Source organism: Pristiophorus japonicus, chromosome 19, assembly GCF_044704955.1.
Source record: "Pristiophorus japonicus isolate sPriJap1 chromosome 19, sPriJap1.hap1, whole genome shotgun sequence".
NCBI classification, from domain to species: Eukaryota; Metazoa; Chordata; class Chondrichthyes; family Pristiophoridae; genus Pristiophorus; species Pristiophorus japonicus.
The window spans coordinates 58,512,559-58,528,255 of NC_091995.1; the positions used below are offsets into that span (position 1 = coordinate 58,512,559).

Consider the following 15,697-nt stretch of genomic DNA (forward strand, 5'->3'; position numbering starts at 1 on the left):
AGGCCCCCTAACATTAGCTACACTGTTGGACGGAATATAAATCAAAAAATAATGAAGGCTTATAATAAAGGAACGGCTATAATCATGGGCGATTTAACCTTCATATTGATTAGACAAAGCAAATTGGCCAGGGTAGCCTTGAGGAAGAGCTCATAGAGTGTATCCGGGACAGTTTCCTTGAACCGTACGTTGTGGAACCAAACTATCTTAGACCTGGTATTGTGTAATGAGACAGGATTAAGAAATGATCTCGAAGTAAAGGATCCTCAAGGAATGAGTGACTATAACATGGTTGAATTTCAAATTCAGTTAGAGGGTGAGAAAGATGGTTCTCAGACCAGTGTCCTAAGCTTAAATAAAGGAGGCGACAAAGCTATGAGGGCAGGTTTGGCTAAAGTGGAACTTGGAACAAAAATATATCCTAATGAGAAGGAAAGACTGAATGAGAAGGAAAGACTGTAAGAGAAGGGATAACTAACCGTCGCAAACTAAGGAAATAAGGGATGGTAGCAAATTGAAAACAAGGGCATACAATGTGGCTAAGACTAGTGGAAGGCCTGAGGATTGGGAACATTTTAAAAGTCAGCAAAGAACAGCTAAAAAAATAATAAAGAGAGGGAAGATAGATTATGAAAGTAAACAGGCATGAAATATAAAAACAGACAGTAAGAGTTTCTATAAATACATAAAAAGGAAAAGAGTGGCTAAATTAAATGTTGGTCCCCTAGAAGATGAGACTGGGGAATTAATAATGGGGAACAGGGAAATAACAGAGACGTTGAACAAACGTTTTGTATCGTTCTTCACCGTAGAAGACACTAAAAACATCCCAATAGTGAATAATCAAGGTGCTATAGGGATGGAGGAATTTAATTAAATCACCATCACTAATGAAGTACTACTCTGTAAAATAATAGGACTAAAGGCAGACAAGACCCCTGGACCTAGGCTTACATCCTAGGATTTTGAGAGAGGTGGCTGTAGAGATAGTGGATGCATTGGTTGTAATCTACCAAAATTCCCTGGTTTCTGGGGTGGTCCCAGCAGATTGCAAAATCGCAAATGTAATGCACCTATTTAAAAATGGAGGCAGACAAGAAACTATAGACCAGTTAGCCTAACATCTGTCTTGGGAAAATGCTGGAGTCCACTAGTGGGAGTTGTGTACAGACCACCAAACAGTAGCAGTGGGATTGGGGACAGCATCAAACAAGAAATAAGGATGCGTGCAATAAAGGTACAGCAGTTATCATGGGTGACTTTAATCTACATATTGATTTTGCTAACCAAACTGGTAGCAATGCAGTGGAGGAGGATTTCCTGGAGTGTATTAGGGATGGTTTTCTACACCAATATGACGAGGAACCAACTAGAGAGCTGGCCATCCTAAACTGGGTGATGTGTAATGAGAAAGGAGTAATTAGCAATCTTGTTCTGCAAGGCCCCTTGGGGAAGAGTGACCATAATATGGTAGAATTCTTTATTAAGATGGAGAGTGACACAGTTAATTCAGAAACTAGGGTCCTGAAATTAAGGAAAGGTAACTTCGATGGTATGAGGTGTGAATTGGCCAGAATTGACTGGCAAATGCTACTTAAAGAGTTGATGGTGGATAGGCAATGGGAAACATTTAAAGATCACATTGATGAACTTCAACAATTGTACCTCCCTGTCTGGTGTAAAAATAAAATGGGGAAGGTGGCTCAACCGTGGCTAACAAGGGAAATTAAGGATTGTGTTAAATCCAAGGAAGAGGCATATAAATTGGCCAGAAAAAACAGCAAACCTGAGGACTGGGAGAAATTTAGAATTCAACAGAGGAGAACAAAGGGATTAATTAAGAGGGGGAAAATAGAGTACGAGAGGAAGCTTACCAGGAACATAAAAACTGACTGCAAAGGCTTTTATAGATATGTGAAGAGAAAAAGATTAGTAAAGACAAATATAGGTCCCTTGCAGTTGGATTCAGGTGAATTTATAATGGGGAACAAAGAAATGGCAGACCAATTGAACAAGTACTTTGGTTCTGCCTTAATGAAGGAAGACACAAATAACATTCTGGAAGTAGTAGGGGACCGAGGGTCTAGTGAGAAGTAGGAAATGAAGGATATACTTATTAGGCGGGAAATTATGTTCGGGAAGTTGATGGGATTGAAGGCAGATAGGGTCTGATAGTCTGCATCCCAGAGTACTTAAGGAAGTGGCCCTACAAATAGTGGATGCATTGGTGATCATTTTCCAACAGTCTATCGGCTCTGGATCAGTTCATATGGACTGGAGGGTAGCTAATGTAACACCACTTTTTAAAAAGGGAGGGAGAGAGCAAATGGGTAATTATAGACCGGTTAGCCTGACATCAGTAGTGGGGAAAATGTTGGAATCAATTATTAAGGATGAAATAGCGGCGCATCTGGAAAGCAGTGACAGGATCGGTCCAAGTCAGCATGGATTTATGAAAGGGGAATCTTGCTTGACAAATCTTGTGGAATTTTTTGAGGATGTAACTAGTAGAGTGGACAAGGGAGAACCAGTGGATGTGGTGTATTTGGACTTTCAAAAGGCTTTTGATAATGTCTCACACAAGAGATTGATGTGCAAAATCAAAACACATGGTATTGGGGGTAATGTACTGATGTGGATAGAGAACTGGTTGGTAGGCAGGAAGCACAGAGTGGGGATAAACGGGTCCTTTTCAGAATGGCAGAAAGTGATTAGTGGAGTGCCGCAGGGCTCAGTGCTGGGACCCCAGCTATTTACAATGTACATTAATGATTTTGATGAAGGAATTGAGTGTAATATCTCCAAGTTTGCAGATGACACTAAACTGGGTGGTGGTGTGAGCTGTGAGGAGGACGCTAAGAGGCTGCAGATTCACTTGGACAGGTTAGGCGAGTTGGAAAATGCATGGCAGATGAAGTATAATGTTGATAAATGTAAGGTTATCCACTTTGGGGGCAAAAACACAGTGCAGAATATTATCTGAATGGCGTCAGATTAGGAAAACGGGAGGTGCAACGAGACCTGGGTGTCATGGTTCATCAGTCATTGAAAGTTGGCATGCAGGTACAGCAGGCGGTAGAGAAGGCAAATGGTAAGTTGGCCTTCATAGCTAGGGGATTTGAGTATAGGAGCAGGGAGGTCTTAATGCAGTTGTACAGCGCCTTGGTGAGGCCTCACCTGGAATATTGTGTTCAGTTTTGGTCTCCTAATCTGAGGAAGGAGGTTCTTGCTATTGAGGGAGTGCAGCAAAGGTTCACCAGACTGATTCCCGGGATAGCTGGATGAACATATGAGGAGAGGCTGAATCAACTAGGGCCTTTATACACTGGAGTTTAGAAGGATGAGAGGGGATCTCATAGAAACATATAAGATTCTGATGGGAGTGGACAAGTTAGATGCGGGAAGAATGTTCCCATTGTTGAGGAAGTCCAGAACCAGGGGACACAGTCTTAGGATAAGAGGTAGGCCATTCAGGACTGAGATGAGGAGAAACATCTTCACTCAGAGAGTTGTTAACCTGTGTAATTCCCTGCCACAGAGAGTTGTTGATGCCAGTTCACTGGATATATTCAAGAGGGAGTTAGATATGGCCCTTATGGTTAAGGGGATCAAGGGGTATGGAGAGAAAGCAGGAAAGGGGTACTGAGGGAATGATCAGCCATGACCTTATTGAATGTGGTGCAGGCTCGAAGGGTCGAATGGCCTACTCCTGCACCTATTTTCTATGTTTCTGTGTTTCTATTATTAAGGAAGCAGTAGCGGGACATTTGGAAAAGCATAATTCAATCAAGCTCCTTTTATGAAAGGGAAATCAAGTTTGACAAAGTTGCTGGAGTTCTTTGAGGATATAATGAGCAGGGTGGATAAGGGGGAACCAGTGGATGTGCTGCATTTGGATTTCCAGAAAGCGTTTTATAAGGTACCACATAAAAGGTTACTCCAGAAGATAAAAGTTCACGGTGTCGTTGAGTATTACAAAGATACACAACACAAATCTGTTTTGGAGAAAATAATTGATCGAGGGAGAAACAGCTTCTACATGAGTTCAATTAACTCAGTGACTCAAACCAGCCGTTCTCTCCGAACAGTCAAAATACATTAAAAAATCATGAAGTTCCGTGTGGAGGCTTTCCATTTGTTGTTTCCCTGCTGCGGCACACACTTTTCACCTAACAACTTAGAATTAAATTATAGTGACGGCAAATTTTGTCAGCTCCCCTGTGCACCGTTTATCTGATAAGTTAACTCTTAGCCTCACTGCTTTTAATCAATTGCTATCTATTTTTTCAATCGGTCTTTGTTCCGCATAATCTCTTACCCCCCCATGTGACTTAGGCTTGGCGTGTATTTTTTTTCCAACTACCTGGTTTTGTACTGGGTTATCTCCTTTGACTTCAGTCTCAATTTGTTCTAATGACGCATTCAGCTGGATTTTATAACCTCTTCTTTGTTGTAGCTTTTTATAACAGCAAGGCACATTCTGTTCCAAGATTATGAGTTCAATAAGTCATTCAGCAGTTAGAATTCAGCTATTCTACCAGGAACACATGTATGCCTTTTTTTCAGACTTACTTGTTAACTTTACTAAATTATTTTTTTCCCCTGACTAATTTGTTCTACTACAATCCCCCATTTGATCAGGTGGTTATCCCAAATACAATCATGAACAATCATTTTCCTTTCCCTTATCTTGATTCGTGTGTCTCCCGCCCTGGTTTCATTGATCAGGCGATAGGATTGGGACACTCCTGACTCATATCAGGTACTTGTGCCATTGCTGTGTTTGCTCCCCCTTATATGTCCCTACTAAAGGCTTTCTGTGTTCTTGGTTAGTGGCCCTAGTCAAGATTTTTTTCCTGCATCTCTTGTATCTGCCTGCACATTCTGCCAGGAGTATCAGTACCACTACCAGCTGCACTATGACCAACACATGGGATATAATTCTGATCCAAGGGTATATATTCAAATTCAGTCCGAGATTGTAAAACCAAACATTCCATGACAGTTCAACCAGATTTTTATCAGTGTCCTTTTGTAGTTCTTTGATTTGTTTTTTCAAAATGATGTATTTTCTTTGTTTTTCAAACACACTCTTTTCCAAAGCCGTTGGCTTTTCACTCAACTTAGGGATCGGTTCTCCTTGTGGTTCAGAACCTTAATAGCCCGCTTTTATCATATCAACCACCGTTCCATCGATGGTCTCTTCTTTTAGCACCGAGTATATTGTATATCCTTCTACGTTAATCTCGTGTCTGGGCTTCAAACAGTCGTTAGGGCATCTGATGGGCATGTTAAAACCCCTCCCACAGTCATGTTAGCAGTTGTACTGCTGACGCACCACCACCCGTCTCCTTGTGAGGCCGCTATGGTTTCATAGTCCTATGCCCATGGTGTGATGCTTAGGATGCATCCCTTCGCTTGGCCATATCCACAGTCATCCTCGCCCTCCTGAAACAACTCTCGGCATAATATAACTTGGTTATTCTTAGAACAATTGGTTATGGACATACACTTGGTCTTATTTCCATTTCAATAACACACTGACGCAGCTTGTGGTACCTTAGAAACATAGAGACATAGAAAATAGGTGCAGGAGTAAGCCATTGGGCCCTTCGAGCCTGCACCACCATTCAATAAGATCATGGCTGATCATTCACCTCAGTACCCCTTTCCTGCTTTCTCTACATACCCCTTGATACCTTTAGCCATAAGGGCCATATCTAAATCCCTCTTGAATATATCTATCGAACAGGCATCAACAACTCTCAGCGGTAGAGAATTCCACAGGTTAACAACTCTCTGAGTGAAGAAGTTTCTCCTCATCTCGGTCCTATATGGCTTACCCCTTATCCTTAGACTGTGACTGCTGGTTCTGGGCCTCCCCAACATCAGGAACATTCTTCCTGCATCTAACCTGTCCAGTCCCGTCAGAATTTTATATTTTTCTATGAGATCCCCTCTCATTCTTCTAAATTCCAGTGAATACAGGCCCAATCGATCCACTCTCCCCTCATATGTCAGTCCTGCTATCCCGGGAATCAGTCTGGTGAACCTTCGCTACACTCCCTCAATAACGAGAATGCCCTTTCTCAGATTAGGAGACCAAAACTGAACACAATATTCCAGGTGAGGCCTCACCAAGGCCCTGTACAACTGCGCTAACACTTCCCTGCTCCTATACTCAAATCCCCTAGCTATGAAGGCCAACATGCCATTTGCCTTCTTCACCACCTGCTGTACCTGCATGCACCATGACAGCCATGTCTCGTTGCATCTCCCCTTTTCCTAATCTGCCGCCATTCAGATAATGTTCTGCCTTTATGTTTTTGCGACCAAAGTGGATAACCTCACATTTATCCACATTATACTGCATCTGCCATGCATTTGCCCACTCACCTAACCTGTCCAAGTCACTCTGCAGCCTCTTAGCATCTGCCTCGAAGCTCACACCGCTACCCAGCTTAGTGTCATCTGCAATCTTGGCGATATTACACTCAATTCCTTCATCTAAATTATTGATGTATATTGTAAATAGCTGGGGTCCCAGCACTGAGCTCTGCGGCACCCCTCTCGTCACTGCCTGCCATTCTGAAAAGGACCCGTTTATCTCGACTCTCTGCTACCTGTCTGCCAAACAGTTCTCGATCCACTTCAAAACATTACCCCCAATACCATGTGCTTTAATTTTGCATATTAATCCCTTGTTTGGGACCTTGTCAAAGCCTTTTGAAAATCCAAATACACCACATCCACTGGTTCCCCCTTGTCCACTCTACTAGTTGCATCCTCAAAGCATTCTGGAAGATTTGTCAAGGATGATTTCCCTTTCATAAATCCATGCTGACTTGGACCGATCCTGTCACTGCTTTCCAAATGCGCTGCTATTTCGCTTTAATAATTGATTGCAACATTTTCCCCATTACTGATGTCAGGTTAGTCGGTCTATAATTACCCGTATTCTCTCTCCCTCCTTTTTTAAAAAGTGGTGTTACATTTGCTACCCTCCAGTCCATAGGAACTGACCCAGAGTCGATAGACTGTTCACAAATGATGACCAATGCATCCACTATTTCTAGAGCCACTTCCTTAAGTACTCTGGGATGCAGACTATCAGGCCCTGGGAATTTATCAGCCTTCAATCCCATCAATTTCCCAGACACAATTTCCTGACTAATAAGGATTTCTTTCAGTTCCTCCTTCTTGCTCGACACTCGGTCCCCTAGTATTTCCGGAAGGTTATTTGTGTCTTCCTTCGTGAAGACAGAACCAAAGTATTTGTTCAATTGGTCTGCCATTTCTTTGTTCCCCATTATAAATTCACCTGATTCTGACTGCAAGGGAACTACGTTTGTCTTCACTAATCTTTTTTTCCTCATATATCTATAGAACCTTTGCAGTCAGTTTTTATGTTCCCATCAAGCTTCCTCTCATACTCTATTTCCCTCCTCCTAATTAAACCCTTTGTCCTCCTCTGCTGAATTCTAAATTTCTTCCAGTCCTCAGGTTTGCTGCTTTTTCTGGCCAATTTATATGCCTCTTCCTTGGATTTAACACTATCCCCTAATTTCTCTTGTGAGCCACGGTTGAGCCATCTTCCCATTTTATTTTTACTCCAAACAGGGATGTACAATTGTTAAAGTTCATCAATGTGATCTTTAAATGTTTAGCATTGCCTATCCACCGTCAACCCTTTAACTATCATTTCCCAGTCTATTCTAGCCAATTCACGTCTCATACCATTGAAGTTACCTTTCCTTAAGTTCAGGACCCGAGTCTCTGAATTAATTGTGTCACTCTCCATCTTAATGAAGAATTCTACCATATTATGGTCACTTTTCCCCAAGGGGCCTCACATAAAAGGATTGCTAATTAGTCCTTTCTAATTCCACATCACCCAGCCTAGGATGGCCAGCCCTCCAGTTGGTTCCTCGACATATTGGTCTAGAAAACCATCCCTTACACACCAGGAAATCCTCCTCCACCATATTACTACCAGTTTGGTTAGCCCAATCTATATGTAGATTAAAGTCGCCCATGATAACTGCTGTACCTTTATTGCACACATCCCCAATTTCTTGTTTGATGCTGTCCCCAACCTCACTACTACTGTTTGGTGGTCTGTACACAACTCCCACTAGCGTTTTCTGCCCTTTGGTATTCCACAGCTCTACCCATACAGATTCCACATCATCCAAGCTAATGTCCTTCCTTATTATTGCGTTAATTTCCTCTTTAACCAGCAATGCTGCCCTACCTCCTTTTCCTTTCTGGCTACCCTTCCTGAATGTTGAATACCCCTGGATGTTGAGCTCCCAGCCTTGGTCACCCTGGAGCCATGTCTCCGTAATCCCAATTATATCATATTCGTTAATAGCTGCCTACGCAGTTAATTCCACCACTTTATTATGAATACTCCTTGTATTGAGGTATAGAGTCTTCAGGCTTGTCTTTTTAGCAAACTTTGTCCCTTTAAAATTTTGCTGTAATGTGGCCCTTTTTGATTTTTGCCTTGGGTTTCTCAGCCCTCCACTTTTACTTTTCTTCTTTCTATCTTTTTCTTTTGCCCCCATTTTACTACCCTCTCTCTCCCTGCATAGGTTCCCATACCCCTGCCATATTAGTTTAACCCCTCCCAACAGCACTAGAAAACACTCCCCCTAGGACATTGGTTCCAGTCCTGCCCAGGTGCAGACCATCAGGTTTGTACTCGTCCCACCTCCCCCAGAACCGGTTCCAATGTCCCAGAATTTGAATCCCTCCCTCCTGCACCACTCCTCAAGCCATGTATTCATTTAGCTATCCTGCTATTTCTACTCTGACTAGCACGTGGCACTGGTAGCGATCCTGAGATTACTACCTTTGAGGTCCTGCTTTTTAATTAACTCCTAGCTCCCTAAATTCAGCTTGTAGGTCCTCATCCCTTTTTTTACCTATATCGTTGGTACCTATATGCACCACGACAACTGGCTGTTCACCCCCCCCCCCTTTCAAAATGTCCTGCAGCCGCTCCAAGACATCCTTGACCCTTGCACCAGGGAGGCAACATACCATCCTGGAGTCTCGATTGCGGCCGCAGAAACGTCTTTCTATTCCCCTTACAACAGAATTCCCAACCACTATAGGTCTCCCACTCTTTTTCCTACCCTCCTGTGCAGCAGAGCCACCCATGGTGCCATGAACTTGGCTGCTGCTGCCCTTCCCTGATGAGTCATCCCCCCCAACAGCACCCAAGGTGGTGTATCTGTTTTGGAGGGGGATGACTGCAGGGGACCCCTGCACTATCTTCCTTCCACTGCTCTGTATGATGGTCACCCATTCATTATTTGTCTGAGTAACCTTTACCTGCGGCGTGACGAACTCACTAAACGTGCTATCCACGACATCCTCAGCATCGCGTATGCTCCAGAGTGAATCCATGTGCAGCTCCAGTGCTGCAATGCGGTCTGTCAGGAGCTGCAGCTGGATGCACTTCCTGCACATGTAGTCGTCAGGGACACTGGAGGAGCACGACATGGGTCTGGGCTCTCCTGCCATGACTTAACCCTTAAATTAATTTAATTTTGGCAACAATGCCAAAGGTACCTTACTCGTGTTTCGCTCCTTACTTCCCCTATGTTTGTAACCTGTATAGACTTTGTTCTTCAATAAGTCTATACTGGGGAATACTTGCTATGAACCCTATAATATTCTGGTGACCAGTGACACATCTATTCTCAGGGACCCAAGCGTGGCTATTCCTCTGAATCTGACAGGCTTGAATTGAATTTTTATCCAGCGTTCAAGTTTTAAAAACACTGTTAGTTATCCATTCCGGGACCTCCCCGTTCTGTAACTATGCCAAATTGTGTTCCACTGAGGACAGCATCCATGCTCCATACCCCGCACATACGCCGGCCCGCACTTGCCTTAGCAGTTCGGTCGTTCAACAGGTTAATGGTCTTTGCATGGTCTCTTAAATTGTGGGCCACTTGCAGTATGGCTCTTTTGGTCCCATCCCCTAATTGGGCCTCTAGCTGATTGTTATCATCTCCTCTTTTTAACAGCCCCTTTAAGATACGGGTTAAAGTATTGACTTGTTCATCTATGGCCTGAAGGTCTACCGTGTTGACTGTTGCGACCCCGGCTGCATAGCCCATGCCTGCCATTTCTAATATTCCCCTTTTTCTCCTCGTCTTTCAAGTCACCACAAATTTCATGGTGTTAGACTCTGGCCCATCCAAGGCTCGTAATGTCAGATTCTTATATAGTCAGAAACTTGGGATAGTTATATCCGTCAGGTTTAAAAATACTGTAATCACCCACTGTCTCATCCCGAAGTGGATTCTATCTTTCGTATGTTTCATCACTAGCCCTCCTGGAGCCCGCCCTGGTCATATCTGGACATTCCAGGGGTTCCGGTGGGGGAGGAGCAGTAGTAACAGGGGCTATGGTAGTTGGTGGGGCTGTGGCGGTGGGTCTACCTTGGGGAACAACTTCCTAGCACCACTCACCACTGGTCCCATTTGTGCATTTGGAGGGCGGGCATAACTTCTGCTCGTCCTGACCTTGCTGAGGTACTTCCGCGAATTCAGTGAACTGTGGCGCACACTTTATATGCACCCCTTCCTTCCGGGTCCGTTGTTTTTGTTGTTTCTTCAACCCCTAGTCTACCTGACATATCGCGGTCTCATTTGTCCAAATTGTCAACTTTGTATAGGTCCATTTCCACGGGTCTTTCATGCCCTTTATATACTAGGTGCAGCATTCCAACGCTGCACTTTAAGTCTATTGTTGTTTCAACCGTCACCATTAGCTTTCCGACCTCACGCCCAACTTCACCCAAATCCGTGTAATACATGCCTTGCTGTCCCTCAGTCAGTTGGTCCTCGTGTTAATGTCCTGGTAGCTTCTCCCACGCTAGTGAGGGTTGAGGCGCCTATCAGGATCTTCGCAACGAACCACATCCATTTCCTGTTGAGAGATTACAGCCTGGCGTCCTAGGGTTCGATTAAATTCTTATCATTTCGATTTAAACTGGATTGTTTGCACCATTTCTCCGATTGTGCCCTTTTCCAGATACATTTTATGATGGCCAATACCTATAATATTGCAAATATAAATCCTAATCCCCTGAAAAGTCCATCTGTCAGTTCGTCCTTCCACTCCTTATACTCTAAAGTGTATTTTAAGGAGTGTATTACTGGGATTACCCTACGTTCCGCCATCTACTGTACCCTTGTATTCTTTCAGCTGGGACAAGTGTTTCCACCGGCCCCTACCTTTCATAGTCACGCAAGCGCATGTATCTCTACTAATTAATACCTCATATGGTCCGCTCCACCTAGGTGCCAATCCTGGTTTAACTGCCACTTCCTTAGCCATTACCTTTGCCCCTACTTCGGGGATTATAGCTGAGACAGTTGTTTCATCACCTTCACCTCCTCCTTCTGCCTTTCTTGGACCTCCTGTCGCATATCTTTCAGCTGTTTACTCAATTCCCTCACATACTTTCTGATTCTGTCTCGTAGGGGGCCCAATTCAGCTCCTCCTGTCACTAGTCCTTCTGGTAACCTCATTGTGTGCGCGGTCATTAGTTCATATGGGGTTAATCCCGTGGTTCTGTTTGGTGTGGCACGCAGCCTCATTAATATTGTCGGCAGGAGTTCAGACCATGCCTGCCCGGTTTCCTGTACTGCCTTGCTCAAGGTGGTTTTAAGGGTCCAATTCATTCTTTCTACCATCCCTGAACTTTGAGGATGATATGCAATGTAAAACTTCTGCTTAATACCGAATATTCTACAAGTTTCTTTCATTACTTGACCCGTGAAATGAGTTCCTTGATCCGAGTCAATTTGGGTGGGTATCCTCCAGCGGGCAATTGCCTTCTCTGCTAGGATCCGTGCTATACTGGTGATGGCTGTGCAGGTCTGAGTTGCGAAGGCTTCCACCCATCAAGTAAACAAATCTATGATTACCAAACAGTATTTTCATCCTCGAGAATTTGGCAGTGGCCCCGTGAAATCTATCTGTATGTTTTTCCATGGCTCCCGGGGCCGTGGTTAGTGGGCCATCTTTATTTTTACAGCCCTTCCTGGGTTGTGCTTTGTGCATGTGATACATTGCTGACAATACTTTGCAATGTCGCGCCCCATACTTGGCCACCACCAGTCTCGGGAGGTGCTATTTATCATGGCCCTGCGCCCGGCATGGTTGATGCTGTGATGCAGTTCCATGAGCATTTTCCTTATACAGGACGGGGCAATCACCTTTCCGTCCTTCCTCCATACTGAATCCGTACCTAGTATTCCTCCCTTCCTTTTCCATTCTTTCTTTTCTCTATCACTTACATCTGTATGTAACTACTATATTTGTGTCTTCCTCTGTAGTAAAGCTGCAAACTGGTTCCATTTCTACTTCAGCAGACGTAGCTGCCTCTCAGGCAGCATTGTGAGCAGCTTCATTTCCCCGCTGAACCTCCTCTGCCACTCGTTGGTGGGCTTTTACCTTGATTACAGCTGCTTTAACGGGTTTACTAGCAGCATCCAATTATCTAATCATTTTATCTGGCAGTCATGTTTGATGGCCTCGCTTCGTGAGGTGACAAATCCTCATCTTCCCCAGGCGACCATATAGTTGTGCACCACCCCAAAGGCATATCTACTGTCTGTGTATATGTTCACTGTCTTTCCTTCAGCTAATAACAGGGCTTCGGTTAATGCGGTTAATTTGGCTACCTGAGCAGAGAGACCTCCGTCCAGTGCTCCTTGCATCACCACCTGTAGGTTCTGATCCACCACTGCCCATCCCGCACGGGGATGACCATTTATATACCGTTGAGACCCGTCTACGTAGAATGTAAGGTCCGTGTCTTTGAGAGCTACTTCACTCAGATTCCCCAGAGAGTCTTCCCATTCGAGTGCGTCACACTCGTGGGCTCCCCCCGACAAAATTCCTTCTGCGGGATTTTCCCCAGTGTCCCTAACTATCTTCACTGACTCATCGTGTGGTAATAGGACTGCCTCCCATTCTTCCCGGTGGATGTTGGTGACGGCTCGGGGCTTCCCTGTGTTTAACATTTCCACCAGTGTGTGTTTTGTGTGCAGTATTATTTCTCTTGTCATGATGACGGGTTTGTTAACTTTGACTGCTCATGTGGCACAACCCAGTGCGGCCATGCATCTGGACAGGCCGGCAACCACTGGTGATTGCTGTGTCAAGTAGTAAGCTGCAGGTCTCATCCTATCCCCATGCATTTGTGTCATCACGGCTCCATAGAAGCCTCCCTGGTTCTCACAATATATATGGAATGGGAGATCCATGTTCAGGAGTCCCAGCCCTGGAGCTGACATTAGGGCTTCCTTCAGATGCCGCTTCTTGTTCGGAGCCCCACTCTATGGTTTCAAAGGATGGTCTTCCCTCTTTCACTAGCCGCTGTATTGATTCTGCGATTGCTGTGAAGTTAGGTACAAAATTCCTGCAATAGTTAAAGAGCCCCAGTACTTTATGCACCCCTCAGACTGTTTTAGGTCAGGGCATGATCCTAATGGCCTCCTTCCTATCATTGGACATGTTCCCAATTCCTTGGGATATTTCGTGTCCCAGGTACTGTACCACGGCTTGTCCGATTTGTGCCTTTTTGGGATTTACTTTGAATCCTACATCCTGCAGGACTTCCAGGATCTCTATAAGTGCTCCTGTGTGCCCCCTATCATCCTCGGATGCTATCAGTCGGTCATCTATGTATTGTAGTATAGTACCCCTATACGAGGTTACGTCCACCTTTTCTGTGGCTCAAGTCATAGTCCGGTGAAATATAGCCGGGCTATTGTGGGAACCGTGTCCAGGTGTACTGATGGTCACTGACTGTGAAGGCGAATTTACCTTTTTGCCAGGGGTATGGACCAGAATCCATTGGCTATCTCTAATATGGTAAATACCTTGAGTTCTGGTTTTAATCCGTTAAATATTGTGGCCGGGCTGGCCACGATAGGATGTAGATGGGGAGTCACCTTATTGAGGGCGGCATAAATCAATTGTTACCCGGTACGATCCGTCCAGCTTTCACATGGGTCAAACAGGGAAATCCCCCCCATCTGTCTCACAGCCTGTATGACTTTTGGTTTTATTGGGTATTGGCGGTGGGAAGTATATTCAGGTCCTGGGATCACCACAGGTTCGCATTTTACCAGCCTGCAGTCCTGTTTTGAGGTAGCCCAAACTCCTTTTACACTTTCACAGATAGCTCCCTACTTGTCCAGTATCCCCCCCCCAGTCCCTTTCAAGAAGTTACGCGCTTCCCATGTTAGCATTCCCATCAAAATTACTCTTCTCCCCGAAGATATTAGTTTTCTGACCATTTGCCTTTATCCATACTATCTTCTTTTCCGTGGGGTCTACTAATGCTCCTAGTTGATCCAATAACTCTATCCCTAATATTGTGCCCTCGTTGTTGGGCATTACATAAAATTGGGCCGGTAGTAGGATCCCAGCTACTTCTAACAAAATAACTTTGCTTAATTTGGCTACTGTGACTGAGCCTCCTACTCCCCTCATCAACATAGTGTGTCATGTGGTGGGTAGGGGGAGGTCGGTAATAGAGACTGATGTCCCCCATATCAACTAACATATCGTACTGCCGGCCCCCTAACACCGCCATCACATGGATACACGGGTCGTCTCTTGCTTGCAGGGGGGGCCGCCGGACTTCATTTTGCTGCCAGGTGTTTTAAGGCCTGAAGCAGCTGCTCTTTTGTCCAGTTGTCCGCTCCGGTCCTCCCGGTTCCCTTTCCTGGTCCCTTTCCCTCTTCGTCCAGCACCGTTCTCTCGTGTGTCCAGCTTTATGGCAATTCCGACACAGCGGTGCGGTTGACCGACACTCGGACTTTCTATGTCCCTTCTTCCCACATTTATAGCATTCCAGACCATTTGTGATGTTCCTGTTGCGGCTGCTACTTCAGTTTTAATCTGTTTACCCACGGTTTCAGTTACGTGGTCAACCTCTCACGCCCACCTTACTATGTCATTATAATTATTGGCAGCTATGACCCCCATTTTGAGGCTCTTCTGGTGCTCGGCAGTCAACCCATCCTTAAACATCCTGCAAAAGAGGATATTGTATCGCTGCGGATTGGGCTGTCCCGATGATTCCTGATATGCTGTCCACAATCGTTCCCCATAATCGCTACTATTCTCGCCTTTGTGCTATTTTACTAACATAATTAATCCCCAGTTGGGCTGGCTGTCCCCCAAAGCAGTCTGGACAGCGTCTGGAACCGGTCATAGGCCGTTTGTCTGACGGCCCGGGTGACAGTTATCCCTGGGAAGCAGACTCCTGTTGTAAAATAATTTTGTAGATGGTTCCATTTATCCCGTGGACATTTCGCCCTTACTAGTTGGTGCACATCCCACTCGTGCATGTCATGTATGTCGTACATCTCCTGTAAACACTTCCAAAATTCTATATTTTTATTCCGGGGTTTTAAGGTACCTAGAGATCTTAATATGTCCTGTTTTTTTTTTAATAGGAGTAAAACTTTTATACTTAACTATTTGGGTATTGCCTCGCCCGCCCACTGACGCTGTCAGTGGAGCCATGGAAGCCTCCTCACTGTTGGGCCAGTCGGACTGATCGGGCGCCGTGGTGGACACTGGGTCGTACGGCGGCGGGGGGATATCCTTGTCCCATGTGTCCTTTACCTCACGGCTTACTTTTGTGTCC

At 44.8% G+C, this 15,697-nt stretch overlaps 1 pseudogene; it reads left to right on the forward strand.

The window, feature by feature from the left end:
* Positions 1-15,123, forward strand: part of LOC139230236 (zinc finger protein 665-like) — a 167,064-nt pseudogene extending 151,941 nt beyond the window's left edge.
* Positions 15,124-15,697: the final 574 nt, after the last annotated feature.